The sequence below is a fragment of the Tursiops truncatus genome, chromosome 18, assembly GCF_011762595.2.
Source record: "Tursiops truncatus isolate mTurTru1 chromosome 18, mTurTru1.mat.Y, whole genome shotgun sequence".
NCBI classification, from domain to species: domain Eukaryota; kingdom Metazoa; phylum Chordata; class Mammalia; order Artiodactyla; family Delphinidae; genus Tursiops; species Tursiops truncatus.
In genome coordinates this window covers 76,040,344-76,056,108 of record NC_047051.1, presented here as the reverse complement: position 1 = coordinate 76,056,108, position 15,765 = coordinate 76,040,344, and the positions used below count along the sequence as shown (strand labels likewise).

At 55.4% G+C, this 15,765-nt stretch overlaps 1 long non-coding RNA gene across 1 annotated transcript; it reads left to right on the top strand.

Annotated features, from left to right (window-relative positions):
- The first annotated feature begins 617 nt into the window (after positions 1–617).
- On the top strand, positions 618–15,531 carry LOC141277082 (uncharacterized). The gene is made up of 3 exons (XR_012327784.1): positions 618–1,000; positions 4,505–5,571; positions 15,355–15,531. It is a non-coding gene; the product is annotated as an uncharacterized lncRNA (long non-coding RNA).
- The last annotated feature ends 234 nt before the right edge of the window (positions 15,532–15,765 follow it).

Below are 15,765 nucleotides of genomic sequence, written 5' to 3'. Positions count from 1 at the left end.
CACTGGGAAGCCATTGTCATCACAGCACGGCCCTCTTTATGCCGGTTTCCTGTGTTGTTCGAAGCCGCGGGCGCGCAGATGAGCCGATCGGGAAGCAGATTGCCCATCATTAAAACTTGGAAAATCAGCGTCGTCACTGCTTTAGTGCTGGAACTTGAGCGCCTGCAGGCGCCACCTGAACGCTCTGTGCGCCCCGAGGGGACGGGGGCCCTGCCCGGCCGTTCCCTGGGGGCGGCTGCCTGCTCTCTGCTCTCCGCAGGGGCTGGAGGAAGGGGCTGACCCTGACCTTGAATGGAGGACCTGGAGCCGGACACCCAGCCCTAAGAAGAGGGGGAGGAGCCCTGGGCGGTGCTGCCGGGGGGCCGGCACTCAGAGTCCCCGCCCACTGCCCGGCCCGCGAGGCTGCTTCAGGTCGGCCAGGCCGGGGAAGCCGGCGGCCAGGAGCCCGGGGGCCCCACGGAGGACTGGCTTCCGGTGGTCAGCTCCCCCAGGGGACTCGGACCGCCCAGAATCGCTCGCTTACGGAAGAGGAGCCGGCGGGGCCAGTGCCTCTGCTCCCCCCGTCCAGAGAGGCACAGGGCAGGTGGCCGTGATGGTGTCCCTTCCTCACGTCACATCCTCAGCCCGCCGGTCATACGGGAGCCGCGTGGGCTTTTTACGGAAGGACGTGCTGGTCCCTCTTCACCCGCCCGGCGCTCCTTCCCCCCGCGAGGGGCGGCGCCAGTAAGCGCGGCCCGGGAGCGCGGGTGTCACCTCCAGCGCCCGGCGCGCCACCCGTCCTCACCCTTCCCTCCCGGCGGGCCCCGAGTCCCAGGAGCCCCGTGCAGGGCCCCTCCCCCTCGAGCAGGTGGTCGGCCCCGCAAAAGCCAGTCGGCCGACGGACAAGTCGGTGCAAATTCAGGGAACGTTGTTAAACTATTGGGTTTTTTCCCCCCAGTTTCAGGCACTGAACAGCCAGCAGATTTAAGAAATCTGGATGACGATGTGGATACAGGATTTGGTAAAGAGGCTCCTCTTATCACACATCTGGTCCATGCCTGGAGGGGGTGGGTGACCGTCGGTGGGTGTGTCCCAGATAAGCTGGGGCAGCCGCGCAAGGTGGAGCCAGGTGACTTGGTTTGAGGCTAGGATCACGTTCCCACGGCCCGCGCAGGCCTGAGCTGCGGCGGAGTGAGACCCCCTTCAGGATGCTGCTGGTTAGGACGCGCAGCTCTGGGGCCGGACGGTGGTCAGCTGAGCTCTCGGGGAGAATCCGGCTCCACCAGGTCAGGGAGTGGCTGGGAAGAGGACTCACACTTGCCCGGCGGGTCTGACAGTTACTGTAGCGGAGAATTAGAGTCCGACACCAGCACCCGCTCCGTCCGGGCGACCCACCACCCAGAGCCCCAGACAACCTTTGGGAAAAGGTCAGAAACAATGGAGTCACCGGGATTTCTGATGACTTTCTGGGCTCAGCAAGCTAACCCTGCAGGGGAACTGCAGCCCCTGCCCTGCCCTCACATCCCAGGCAGAAAGTGGAGAGCCTTGGAAGTGAGAAATCCTTGTGTCTGGAAATAAGCCACGGGACCCACATGAGAACAGCAGAGGTGCTGGTTCAGAGCTCGCTGCGCAGCGCCAGCCACCGTCACTGGCGTGCGGCAGAGACTCAGGCAGATGGGGCGGGGAGAGCTCATGGTGGGAAAGGGGTTCAGGGGTGTCCTGAGGGATGTGCTGGGGGGGACAGCTCAGGGGTGTCCTGGGGGAGGTGCTGGAGGACAGCTCAGGGGTGTCCAGGGGGAGGTGCTGGGGGGACAGCTCAGGGGTGTCCTGGGGGAGGTGCTGGGGTACAGCTCAGGGGTGTCTGGGGGAGGTGCTGGGGGACAGCTCAGGGGTGTCCTGGGGGAGGTGCTGGGGGACAGCTCAGGGGTGTCCTGGGGGAGGTGCTGGGGGACAGCTCAGGGGTGTCCTGGGGGAGGTGCTGGGGGGACAGCTCAGGGGTGTCCAGGGGGAGGTGCCTGGGGGACAGCTCAGGGGTGTCCTGGGGGAGGTGCTGGGGGGACAGCTCAGGGGTGTCCTGGGGGAGGGGCTGGGGGGACAGCTCAGGGGTGTCCTGGGGGATGTGCTGGGGGGACAGCTCAGGGGTGTCCTGGGGGAGGTGCTGGGGGGACAGCTCAGGGGTGTCCTGGGGGAGGTGCTGGGGGGACAGCTCAGGGGTGTCCTGGGGGAGGTGCTGACCAGAAGCGGCTCCGTGTGATGGCTTAGGGGAGCACGTCTGACTCTCTCGCATCCTGAGTTGGAAGCAGGGAGGAGCACAGGAAGCCATCAGTCACTGATGAGGCCCGGCCGGCCCTCAGGGGGGCGCCGATCCCTGCGGTCGGGTGTTTGGCCTCCAGCGTCAGCTTCCTGCGATGTCTGGGTGGCCAGCTGGCTGCCCTGCAGGGCGCTCACGCAGCGGCCAGAGTGTTTTCTGTGTTATGTAGGTCATCGTCCGATTGCACGTTCCGTATCTCATTTCTCAAAAAGGAGAATTTTAAGTAGAAAAGGACAAGGTTTAAAACCACAGAGCTTCTCACCTTGTGCACCTGGTCGGCTCATGTCTACCTGAGGGTTCTTCCAGCTACGATTATACGCACAACCTACAGAGGTGTGGAAGTTTCCGGCAGCTTTTGGTCTTGGTTTGCCCACCTTTGGGGCGTCCCCAGCCCCCAGCCCTGAGGGCGACTTCAGCCCCTCTCACCCGAGGTTGTCCCTGCCCGCCGGCAGGGAGTGTGTCCTGCTGCAGCTGGGCTGTCACCACCCGCTCCGGGGACCTCTCAGGATGTCTGCGGGTCATGGCGCGGGGGGTCCCCGGAGGCCACCCCAGCGTCCTGCGCGTCACACTGACCGCAGGAGGCCTCGCTTCTCTGCGCTGGTCGGCCGAGCCCTGTCCCCTGCCTGGCCGCCGCGCCAGCCCTGGGTAGGGGCCCTGTGACAGCCGGAGGGCTGTGCACGCCTCGTCCTGCCCTCACACATGGCTGGATGCCTCGCGACAGAGACCAGGGACCAGGGCTGGGCCGTCCCTGACCCTCCAGCACCTGGACCGTGTCTGGTACACATTAGGTGCTCAGTAAATGCTTGTGGTTCCCTTGAGTGTCCACTCTTCCCCGTGACCCCCGGTCTAGCCTGACGCCATGACGTCTTCGGGACTTAGCGGTGGTCCTTCTGCACAGTAGCTCCCAGCAAAGGGGCCGAGGCCGGCTCGAGGTGGGGGAGGTACTGCGGAGCAGCTGCAGCGGCCGCTCGAGCAGAGCCCGGGGGAGGGGGGATGGGGGGGTGGGGAACCCCGCCCCGCGGGATCCTTTCCTGTGTCCCCAGCAGCCCCACCAGGAGGCCGCGCCCCTGAGGTCGCCCTGGCCGGCCCTCCAGCTTGTGCCCCGGGGTCCCGGGGGGCGTCCACAGCTCCAGACATCAGGGCCACCACCAGGTCGTCGGAAAGAAGCAGGGCTGCAGGTCCAGACGCTCCGCACATCCTGTACCCCCCACCCCGGCTGCAGGGGTCTCAGAGCGCCCCTGGGTGCACACAGCCAGGCCCTGACCAGGCTCAGGCTCTCTGGGGAGGGAGCCACAGAACTGGGAGAGCCTGGCCCCGTGTGTGGGGCGAAGTCTCTGCTTCCTGTGGTGCTTGCGGGCTTCTCCCCTTTCCGTGTGTCTCCACGTGAGCTGGAACCGGGGCACCAGCTGACAGCTTCAACTTCGCTGGGACTGAGGGGCTCCCAGGACTGGGGACTCTCATGCTGAACCAGGAAAATCAGGGCTCGAGTCAATACAAACCCAGAGCGTGGATGGCCGGTCACGTGACCACCGGGCTCACATCTGGGGCTCAGTGCTGCCGTGTATTCATTTAGCCTCAACCCCATCCCAGTCCATGTTAAGTGCTCCCTACATGCCCTGCTTCATTTGAACCTCGTAAAAGTCCCGATGAGATAAGCACAGACCCCATTTTACAGACGTGAAAACCCAAGGTTCAAGAGAAACATGTGTAAGAGCACAGCCAGTGAGAGCAGAACCAGTGTGGTCCGGGGCTGCCCGACACACAGTCCAGGACGCCTATGTTAGAAGCTCCCTGGCAGAGGTCAGAGGATGTACAGGAAGGAAACCCTGCCGCATCAGGTAGAAATCAGGAAAGATGCTCGTGCCTGCCTGCCGGGGGACGGCTAGAGGGAGGAGTCTCAGAGAGGGGACAGACGGCAGCAGGGGCAGGAAGGAGAATTACGACGCCCGGGCCGGGTTTCCAGCATCGTATCTCCGGGGGCATGTTTCTTGTCCAGGGTACCTGGATGATCTCAGGTTTTCAGAACTTATTTAAGGAGGCGGTGGTCTCCCCACCGAGACAAGGTTCTTTAGAAACCAGGTCCATCTCCACGGAGCTCCTTGAGTCCCTGGTCCAGTCCAGCATTCGCCGCCTGCCTTAGGTCTGCGTAGAGCAGAAGCATGTAGGTAGGGTCTTGCATTGCTGGTTTAACTGTCCTTGTGTGCTTTTTCCAAGATGAAATTCTGGTCCAAGAGATGTTGGAGCCAAATAAATCATCATTTCTTCAAACACAAAGACTCGCACCAACATCGACAAAGACTCTGACAAAGAAAAAAAGCAAGTACACATTTCTTAAAGCCTAATTACATGTGTTCCTAGAGGTCTGTGGTACATATGCACAGTCCCATCATGGTCGCATTCTTTGAGGCCAGCTACTTCTGGGGCAAAAGCAGATGGAGATGTGGATGAAACAGTCGTCCCAAACATCTGCTGTAATCTTCCCTAGACTGGGGAGGTCACACCTAGACAGGCAGAGACAAGTCCCTTTATCCCGGCTGGTCTCTGGGTGCACGTGCAAGAAGGGCCTCGTGCTTGGGATGCAGGTGGGGTTTAGCCACTGCGGGAACCCGGGGCGTACGGAAATAGGAGCTTTCAACCACCCAGCACGTTTGATGCTCACCTAAACCTCTGAGAGCAGGGCAGTGACTACGACCCCATCCGACAGGGGATAAAAGTAAGGTCTGGAAGAGGACTGGCCCGAGGCCCCAGAGCTAGTAGTGAACAAAACAATGTGCTTTCCCAAAGTGCAGCTTCCTGTGGTCCAAATGCACACAGATAAGTCAAATAGCACCCTGAGACCCAAGACGGGGCATTTGACCCTCGCTCAGGAGAGAGCAGCATGGCAGAAACCTACACGCAGCGCGTGAAAACGCATTCAGCGGCAGGGACGTTCAGCATTTTCTTGAAATTTTACATCCAGATGGAAGTTCCAATAGCTCATGGAACATCTGCTGAACAGCTGGTTCAAGGAGGTCAGATGAAGCCTGACTGTTTACATACTAGGTGGCCAGAGCGCGTTTTCAGGAGAAGTTGAAAACTGTGTTAGCATCCCGAGCTCGTGCTTTAAAGTACAGTGTGGATGAAAACGTTCGCGGGAGTGTACATTTATGCTTTCCCTCATTTTTTTCCCATGCTGTTCATCAAAGAAGCCCGTATTATAATTAATTATCAGACTGACACTAAGACGATGCAACATGAAGATCAATTCTCTGCCAGGAAAGAAAATGAACTCTTCTTTAATGGTAAATGCAGCCGGGCAGGTCCCCCCGGCCCCGAGCTCAGACGAGGTGGGAAGACAGGAGGATGCAGGCAGAGACGCCTCCCTCACTGGGGATGAACACATGATTAGAGAGCGAGCTTGCTTCCCCCGGGTCGGGCAGATTTCCCGCCTCTGTCGGGGCTCAGGGACCCAAGCCTGCACCTCCTGCCTGTGGGTCTGACCCAGGACCACTGGACAGACATACTGTCCCGCAAGCAGGTGGACGCCCCAGCCGAGGAGGGTGCTGTGGTTCTGCCCATTCCTCCCCAGACTTTTACTCCGGTCATTGCTCCTCCCTGGAGTGGGCGGGACAGGGAGAGCCCAGAGTGTCCCCCAGGGGTGCCCCCAAGGAATGGGAAAAGCGTCTCCCCAACCAATGAACTTGCTGGAATAAAGACCAGGGAGCCAAGGCTCTGAGGCTGCAGGGCCAGCATCCTGCGGGATAACAGAGCTTCCCTTTGCCATAAAGACCAAGCACAGGAAAGGGGGCACGGCACAGCTCCTGGGGCTCCCGGCTGGGTCCCGAGCTGGGCCATGGAGGCGAGACCAGGTCACGGGGGAGGGGAGCTGGCTCAGCTTCTCATTCCCGGGCCCCCCCGAGCTTCTCCGTCGGCAGGGCCCGGGAGCCTGCGTTTCAGTCTGTTCCCCAGTCTCTCCAGTGAGCCAGCCTCTGGTGTTTGGAAGATTGGGCAGGAATAGGGTTCCAGTTCCAGCTAATACTCCTAACACCTCTGAGTGCGTCCCGCTCCGTTACTTCTGCAAAGAGCCCGATGGGTATAAATTAAATACAGCTGGATGTCTTTGGTGGTGGGCCCACACTGGGAGAGGTTACAGGGTGAGTCAGGTCCGGCTGCGAGCTGGACTGGCCTGGGGACACAGCGTCTCTGCATCACACGCATCGAATTCATTGAAGAAGTGGGAGGAAGTGAGGACGGACCTAACATCCCGGGACAGGCTGAGATCAAGTCGAGGGAGGGGTTGAGTCAGGGTCAGGAGTGAGGGAGAGAGGACGGGGTGAGGGAGCCTGCATCAGAGGAAGCGCAGGCCCACCAGGGTCCTCAGAGCGACCATGAACTTCCCAAACCCGTCGCACGGCGCGGACGGCTGCAGAGGGGACCACACCCCCGCTGTGTTCGTCCCTGGTTGCCCCTCAATCCTGAGACCGACCTGAGGGCCTGGGGGGCCCTCCCCCCTGTGCAGCTCCTTGAGCTGCTGGGACCACAGTAGATTCATCCAGACCCTGAGGCGGGTGCCAGGCTTTACCGCCAGCGGATCTGTTAATGGAATTGTTTTGCTCCTAACTGCCAAGCGTGACCGAGAGAAGACGGAGATAAGTTATGAGTTTGGAGCAGGGCAGGCAAAGGCTGGCCTAGGAGGGAACGTGGGGACAGAGGGCAGGGCCCTGGGCCGACACTGTGAAGAAGCCGCTCCACTCTGTCCTGGCATGTGACCCCCGATGGAACCAGGGCCCAGGGCACCATGGGGGGCGGCCATCCATCCCCACAGCAGCTCTGAGCGGCGACTTCAGGGCTGCTCACTGTGCTTGCTGCGCAAAGACCCTGAAGCTGCCCTTCAGGTGTTTCCCCGTGAGCAGCGGCAGCTGGTGGCCCACTGATCTGTTGGGTCCACAAGCTTCCTGACAAATGGCCACTGTCCTGTGAGAGTCAGGGACTGCTCACTGGCACAAGCCCGGGCCAGCCGTGACGTGTACGTGAGACAGACAGCCACGTACGACAAATGGAAGGGGGCCAGACCCAGCGTCCCCCTCCTGCCACGCCGTGTCCCTCTGCCAGGTTCCAGTGAGTGATGCTGTCACCGGCAGAGCTGCCATGGCGCGTCTGGTTCTGAGACACTGGCTTTGAACAGCCTCCTCGTGTTACAAGGCTGGATACCTAGACCTTTGTTGTTCTGGCTCCTAAAAGAATGCTCGGGCCAGGGGACCGCAAGTCAGGCACCTCGGGGTCAACAGCCTGCCCCTCCTTGCACATTGGAAATGCTTTTGCTAGGGCTGGATGGCGAAGGGGTCCATCCCTTGGTCTTTGGAAAGGCTCGTAGCTTGTGCTCCTCGAAGGACCCGTGTCCACGGCATGAGGGCTTTCTTGGAGCGAGCAAACAGCGCGTGCATGTAGTGGCCACTTGCCAGGTGCAGCTGATGGATTTAGAAGCACACAGGCAGCGCTGGTGATTCCCCGTCACGCAGGCAGACCCGTCCCTTAGCCACTGCCCCTCCTCTTTGTAAGCCGGTCCTGCCCCCCTGCCCAAAGCTGCAGGACGTGAGGAAAGGTGTCACAAGAGCAAAGTCCTGCATTGGTGGAGGGCAGATCAGATGAAGCACCAAGGTTGCCCGGACACTGTGTTCATGGCGGCATTTTCATCTTCATCGTTTGGACTATTTTAAGCGCGATTCAGCTAGTGAAGGTCTCCTACATTAGCAAGAGCTTGGGTGTGGTGAAGTAGACTGCGCCTCTCCCAGCTAGAGAATAAAATTATTCAGTTGTATCCTGAATTTTTCAGGTGGAGAAGAGGAGGCACTGCTCAGTGAGGGATTACCCTGTATCCGTAGCGGGTATAGGTAGACGGGGAACTGACCCCCAGGCAGGACAGGAGATGGTGCAAAGAGGTAGTTGGAGGTTTGCAAGGGGAGATAAAAGCCTTATTAGCATTTTAGTTTGGTCACAGTAGAAGCCTGGTTGGAGAGCTCCAAGAAGGGCGCGGTGACACTGGGCAGGAGGTGTGGGTGACCCTTGGGTGCAGGTGAGGTCTCCGAGGCTCATGGAAGAGCCCCTGGCTGGAGCGGAAGCAGAAGGAAATTGCTGAGCAGGATGGAGGGCTGTCACCCTCAGCAGAGATTATGATGGTGCATCTGAACAAAGGTATTTATTTGCAGAGTGCTCTCGGCGATAGGCAGATTGTCTCCAGCTATTTATAAATGGAAGTGGGCTGCTGCTGTGTGCGCCCGTAATCCCGAGTGTACAGACACGCGCGGCAGCGTGTCTGGGGAACAATAGCGTGGGTAAAACAAGGACAATGTGAGCATTTAAAACAGTGTCCACTGTGAAATCATTTTAGACATAAAAAACCTGCAAATGTGCACGAAGAGCTTCCTGTGCTCCCTTTACATGGCATCCCCTGCTGTGAACATCTTAAGCAACTCAGATACAATCACGAAAACCAGGACATTACCATCAATGTGATGCTATCGAATAACCTACAGACCTGATTCAAATGTTGCCAATTATCTTACTAAATTTTTTTTTTTTTTTTACTGCTCCAGGATCCATCCAGGATTCCACATTGCATTTACCTCTCACGTCCCTTTAGCCTCCTCCAATCTGGGAAGTTCCCTAGTCTATCTTTGCCCTTCATGACCTTGAAGGGAACTGGCTAGTTCTTTCGTAGAATCTCTTTCAATTTGAGTCTCTCTGAAATTTCCCCAAGACTAGATCCAGGTTACACATTTTGGTCAAGAATGTTAAAGATGTGATGCAGACATATCTCATTACCAGGGATGTTCACTTCATCACTTGTTTAAGGTGGCGAATACCAGGTTTCTTCATAATGAAATTAATATTTTTTGCGTTTGTAAATAATTTGTATCTTGTGGCGAGATACTTTCAGACTGTGAAAATATCTTATTTCTCATCCTATTTTCACCTATTTAGCATCCTTTGCTTCTTCCCTGCAAAAATTATCCCTGTAGTATTTGCCAAAAGGTGATTTTCTGTTGTCGTCTCTCCTTCTACATTTATTGGTTAGAATTCTATTGTAAGGAAGAACTGTTTTTTCTCCTCCCTTCATTTACTTGTTTATTCCATTATGCGTTTACATCAGTGTGAACTTACTGATAGTTGATACTGATAGTGGGTAACAAACCACTAATATTTAGTCTCTCGGACTCTCAGATTTGGTTCTTGGGGGCTTGGCATGCTGCCATCGCTTCTGAGTACTTTCTAGCTTTCTGGCAACACAAGAAACTCCAGGCCCCTCCCTCACTTTCCCTGGCCCAGCCCTGGGACCAGCCATGTCTCCAAAGAGCGCTGGTCTCTTGTATTGGAGAATGGTAGTTAGAAGTCAAGATCTGGGGCTGGGAGTGTTCACTGCTCCTGGCGTGTCATTGTTTCCAGGCCCTTCCAATGGACAGAGCCAGGAAGATTTCTGTGCGTACAGATCCATCTATCCTACATCCATCTGTTCAGATGAGCCCGCTGACCCCAGGCGTGTACCACCAGGCAATTCTGAGCTTCATCCTCTCCTTTGAACTGAGCCAGAAACCTGGCTCTCAGACGTCACAAGAGCTGACCCCCTTGCTCAGTCCTAGAATCACAGGAAATAGTTGCTGACTTCCTAGCATATGCCCACCCCTGTGAAAAACAAATTTCCTATCAGACAAGAGCTGTGTACAGACTTTTGTTCTCAGCCTTACAGTATACCATCATGTACTGCTTTCCAAAGTTCCTTACTGGTTCCTTTCTTCCCATCCCCTTCCATGGGGTTCTCTTATTTACCTATAATGTTCCATCTGGGGTTTGTATTCCATTTTGGGTCCCTCTCCATCATGGTTGATCTCACTTATTTATTCTGGAGTGTGTGAAACCTGACCCTGGTTCTAACAGAAAACATAGGACACTGGGAAGTCTCACTCCACCCCGCCCCCTGCTTTCCACCCGTCCCCTCCTGCCTCCTGTAGTTAAGCAGCCTCACTCCTTCCTGGCTTGTCCTTCCTGTATTGTCTTGGACACAAATGAGCAGGTGCATGAAAATGCTCCTTTTTGGGTACAAGGTTATTCTGTTTACTGTTTTATATTGTATGTTTTCTTTTTTAATTGAAATACAGTTGACACGCAATATTATGTTAGTTTCAAGTGTACTACATAGTGATTTGACATTTGAGTACATTATGAAACAATCATCAGGACAAGTCTATTAACCATCTGTCCCTAAACAGTTATTACAGTATTATTGACCATATCCCTTATGCTGCATATTACAGCCCTGTGGCTTATTTATTTTATAACGAGGGGTTTGTGCCCCTTAATCCCCTATTTTGCCATCCTCCACACCCCTCTCCTATGGCAACCCCCCATTTGTCCTCTGTATCTATGAGTCTATTTTCATTCTGTTACGTTTGTTTGTTTTGTTTTTTAGATTCGACATATAAATGACATCATAAAGTACTTGTTTTTCTCAGTCTGACTTACTTCACTTAGCATAATACCATCATAGTATATATCTTCTTATCCAGTGTTTTTTAAGCCGCTTTATTGAGCTACGATCATGTATGTTTTCTCATAACCTCTCCTTTCTTACATGAAAGGTAGCACACTGTAGATATTTTGTACTTTCCTTCTTTTAACCTAACAATATATACTGTAAAGCGCTCCATGTTAGTTTGTAGAAAGCGTCCTCATGATTTTTTTTGCAGTTGCATAGCTCCCCACCGTGTGGACGTTAATACAGTTTATTCAACCACCCCGCTGTGCACGGGCTTTCAGCTTATTTCCAATATTTTGCAAACAGTGTCGAGATGGATAACTGAAGCGTGTGTGTTTTCATTTTGTTGGAATGGTATCTTCAGGATAGACAGCTACAGTGGATTGCTGAGTCAAAAGATGAGTGTAGTGCGTGTGTGGTTGTGTCTGAACCACCAAACAGCCCACAGGAGGCTGCGCCGGTTTCTGTCCCCACCAGCAACATATGCGAGAACCTATTTCCCCACAGCCTGGGCTGCAGAGTAAATCATCAGACATTTCCATCTCTGCCAACCTGACAGGTGAGAAATGGTACTTCGGAGTTGTTTAAATTCACATTTCTCTAAGTATAAATGAGTTGGAACATCTCATGTTCATGGGTCATTTTTATATATTTTTGTGAATTATCCGTTGACATCTTTTTCTCATTCTTCTATACCTTCATTTTTAAGAATTCTTTATACATGAGGGCTATTGGTCTCTGTCTGTGATGTACGTTGCAAACATTTTCTCCCAGTTGGTCAATTGTCTTTTGATGTTGCCTGAAAGTTTATAAACACAGGCTTGTGGGGGGGGGGGGGTATGGTTTGAATTGGTCCTTTCAGCATGTTCTGGTCAAGCTGGGAAACATAGCTTTAGAGCCCTGGCATTGACACTGCTGAGACACTTGGTAGAAACAGGTGCAAAACTACTTTGAAGAAACAACCTCAACCAAGCTACACATGATTTCCTCAGCCAAAAACACCGCCAGAGATGAGCTTATAATTCACATACGAAACATGTAAGGAGGCAGTGCACCACGGGGGAGAGTAAAAATAGCAGGTTCAGACAGGAAACTCAAGTAATGGAACAACTTCACAGTGGAGAATGAGCATGCTTCGGAACTTTTTCTTACTTTGAGGTTACAGAAAGCTACCAAGAACACTGTTCCCATCCTAACAATGTGCTGTTTGTGATAACAAGGTGATATTTTCCTGGTCCCTATATGTCGGGTATCAAACCTAGACATTGTAAATATTATGTTGTTTTGATTTAATCCTCTGGAGAACCATTGATGTTTTTATTTTAGCCATCATTCCACCCGATTAGGTTCACATGGTATATTTTGTCTTGCCGTGCGTGGGTGGTGGTTCAATCTGTCACTTTATTTTTTTGGCCCCGTAGCATGCGGGGTCTTAGTTCCCCAACCAGGGATTGAACCCGTGCTCCCTGCAGTGGAAGCTCGGAGTCTTAACCATTGGATCACCAGGGAAGTCCCACAAATCTTTCACTTCTCAAAGTGTTTGCTCTGGTGGTTTGAGTGTCTTGTGTATATACAAGTTCGAGGATGAGGCTGGGACATGCGGGGTTCCGTACATAGAATTAGGAAATCCACTTTTCCTGCGTTCTCCCCTCCTGAATTCCCTCAGGCACTCTCTGCTCCCAGGGACTCCTAGCCTGTTTCCTACGGCCAGGAAGATGGATTTCTATCTGAGTTTTGGTTCTCGTGACACAGCATCTCACCACCACTGAGGCTGAGCCTTGGGGCAAAGCCAGGAGAGAAATAAACACAGGCACATGAAATTCATCCCCTCGTGGGTAATGTTTCCACACCTGCTCTCTTCTCCAAAGCCTCAGGTCGTTCCTATGTGAACTCTGCGGAGGTTTCGGTTGTGATCGTCGGGCGAGATGACACAGACCTTACACAGGACTTAGAGCACCAAGAGGATACCTAATTCCCACTTGGGCTTTTTTAAAGTTTCATGAAATGCAGACCTTCCAGCCATGAGAAAGTGCCAACAGAATGGAGCCTGAGCTACATAGTGTCACCTCCCCTGGGGACCTTTTACCTGCAGTTACTGCTTGACCACCTCCTACTTCCTCCCACAGCCCGAGTCAGCTTTTTGGTTTTTTTGCGGTACGCGGGCCTCGCACTGCTGTGGCCTCTCCCGTTGCGGAGCACAGGCTCCGGACGCGCGAGCTCAGCGGCCACGGCTCACGGGCCCAGCCGCTCCGCGGCATGTGGGATCTTCCCGGACCAGGGCACGAACCCGTGTCCCCTGCATCGGCAGGCGGACTCTCAACCACTGCGCCACCAGGGAAGCCCTGTGTGTAATTCTTGATCTTGATCATTGTGCTTAATTTTTCCTACAGAAGAGGACCAAGAAATACTTTATCAGATTAAAAGCCTAGCAGCTCTGGAAAAAAATCACTGAAAGTCTTCAGAAGGCTTTAGGTAAAGGGAACTGGGGGCCACCCGGCGATGGGTAAGTGTGGAGGACGAGTCCTTGTGCTGGGATTCTCTTCCCTGGTGAGAAGGGACGTGAGGCGTCCACTCGAGGGCCCCGCGTGCCCTGAGAGCAGCTCTGGAGGAGCAGGCGGCGCCGTCCCGGGGGCACCAGCGTGGGCGCGCAGGGGTCTCCTGGCCCACCACGTGCGCGTTGCAGGAGTCCCGGGCCACCTGCGGGCGTCGCCTCCCTTCCCGCTGAGCCGAGCGAGGCCGTGCCTCTTTCCCAGGAAGAACTGGGACGCGGGGCCCCACGACACAGCCACGTGCGGTGGTCTCCTGCCCCCGTGACCGGGCCCAGGGAGGCCCCGCACGGCCTGTCGGATGCGCCCTCCTCTGCAGGCGCCCCCCACCCCGCCTGGGACCCCGCTTCCCCCCCACCCCAGGCCTCTCCAGCTACGACCCCCTCACCGCTGAAGTCGGTCCCCGCATTCCCCCGTGCCTCCTGCCCTGGGCCCACACTTGTCACCGGAGCCTTCCTATGAGCTTCTCCCCTAGGCTGGCCTCCTGTCCCCCGGCCTCTCCGAGGTAGACTTGGCAGCCGCGTGAAGGCTCCAGGCCACTCCTCCAGCGCGCCTGTCACCCGCAATCGGCCTCACCTGACGAGCCCCGAGCACCTGCCTCACGCCAGGCACTGTCTCAGTTCCCGGCATTTACCACCCATTTACCCGCCCTCGCCGAGCCCTCGTCCCAGGGCCTTGGGGAGGCTCAGGGGGCCTCAGCGGCCCAGCCTGTGGGAGCCTCTGGGTCCTGACGCTTCCCATCGGCTGCTCCCCCAGGCCCCCATCATCCTCAGACAGCAGGGCCTCCATCCTGTCCTCGGTTCAACGCCCCTGGGAACGGGGTTCCAGGCTCGGCGCTGGGACCTCCCAGGGGTTCAAGGTGTCGCCAGGCACAGGCCCAGCTGCTCTGAAGTGGGGCCTCCCCGCCTTGGACTTTGGGGCCAGAGCTCGTCTGGGGCGCCCCCCACTTCCCTGCCGGCTCTCTCCCTTCCTGGCTCACTGGACGTCTCCCCTCAGCCCACGCGCCCCACTTCCCTCCATGCAAACACGCCCGGGTCACCTGGGGCTCTGTCCTGCGTCTTTTTTTTTATTTTTGGGCAGGGGTAGGAGTTTATTAATTTATTTATTTATTTTTGCTGTGTTGGGTCTTCATTTCTGTGTGAGGGCTTTTTCTAGTTGCGGCGAGCGGGGGCCACTCTTCATCGCGGTGCGCGGGCCTCTCACTATCGCGGCCTCTCTTGTTGCGGAGCACAGGCTCCAGATGCGCAGGCTCAGTAGTTGTGGCTCGCAGGCCTAGTTGCTCCACGGCATGTGGGATCCTCCCAGACCAGGGCTCGAACCCATGTCCCCTGCATTGGCAGGCAGATTCTCAACCACTGCGCCACCAGGGAAGCCCTGTCTTGCGTCTTTAACATCCTCTGAGCCCGACCAGGGTGACGCCCAACACCTTAAACTCAGAACTCCCCAGCCGGCCTCCTTCCCCCACTGGATGCCCACCTCTCCCGTGTCCTTCCAGTCCCCTGGCTCCTCTGGGGAAACTGAAAAGGACTCACTAAGGTGCTGTTCTGACTCCCAGCTGGTGGGGCTGGGTAACAGTTGAGAGTGCAGGATTTAGAGCGCCCCAAGCTGGGTTCAAATCTCCATCGGGCCCCCAGTGAGTTCTGTGACCTTGGGGTAACCTTGGGCACATCCTAAGGCACAGCGTCTTCATCCTCCAAGTGAGGTATTCAGAGCACCCATCTCATTGGGGTGCAGGGGATTGAACGAGGTGATGTTAGCTGAGTGCTGAGCCCACGGTCTGCACACATACCCGCCCACCCGGACCTGTGGGAGGGCCGCACCTCAAGCGGCCCTAGGAAGGCATTTGTTCTGCGTCAAGGACCACAAAAGAGGGGATCAGCGCTGCCCCTGGTCCCGGGCAGCACTGGGGCTCACAGGGGTGAGTGAACCGTGGGAGCCTATGCAGGGAGGCAATGCAGGCTCATAGGGACACCTAGAATTTCTCAAGAAAATCTCCTCTTTCCAAACAGGAAATTCTCTCCAGCAAAGAAGAAAGAAGTGTAAAAGTTTGTTCGAGGGAGGCAAAAACCACAAGGGGATGCAGAACCTAGCCTGAGAAACCAGGACTGCTCACTCACCCGCCGCCTCCAGGCAGAAAAACAAAATAGAATTACTAACCATTCTGTGTGAAGGAGAATCGTTTTATTCAAGGAGTGCCACATAAAATGAACCTATTTAACTATTAAGTTAGAGGCAGTGTGTTTTTTTTCCTTAAACAAAAAAAGGAATTAAAATCTAATTGAGCCTGAAAAAATGTGTCCGAAGTTTCTATTGTCTACCAGGATGAGCTCTGAGAAAAACATAACCTCAGAGGCTGTGCAGTCGCCAGTGTCCTCCAGAGAAACAGAACCAACAGGATGTGCATATAAATATAGAAAGCG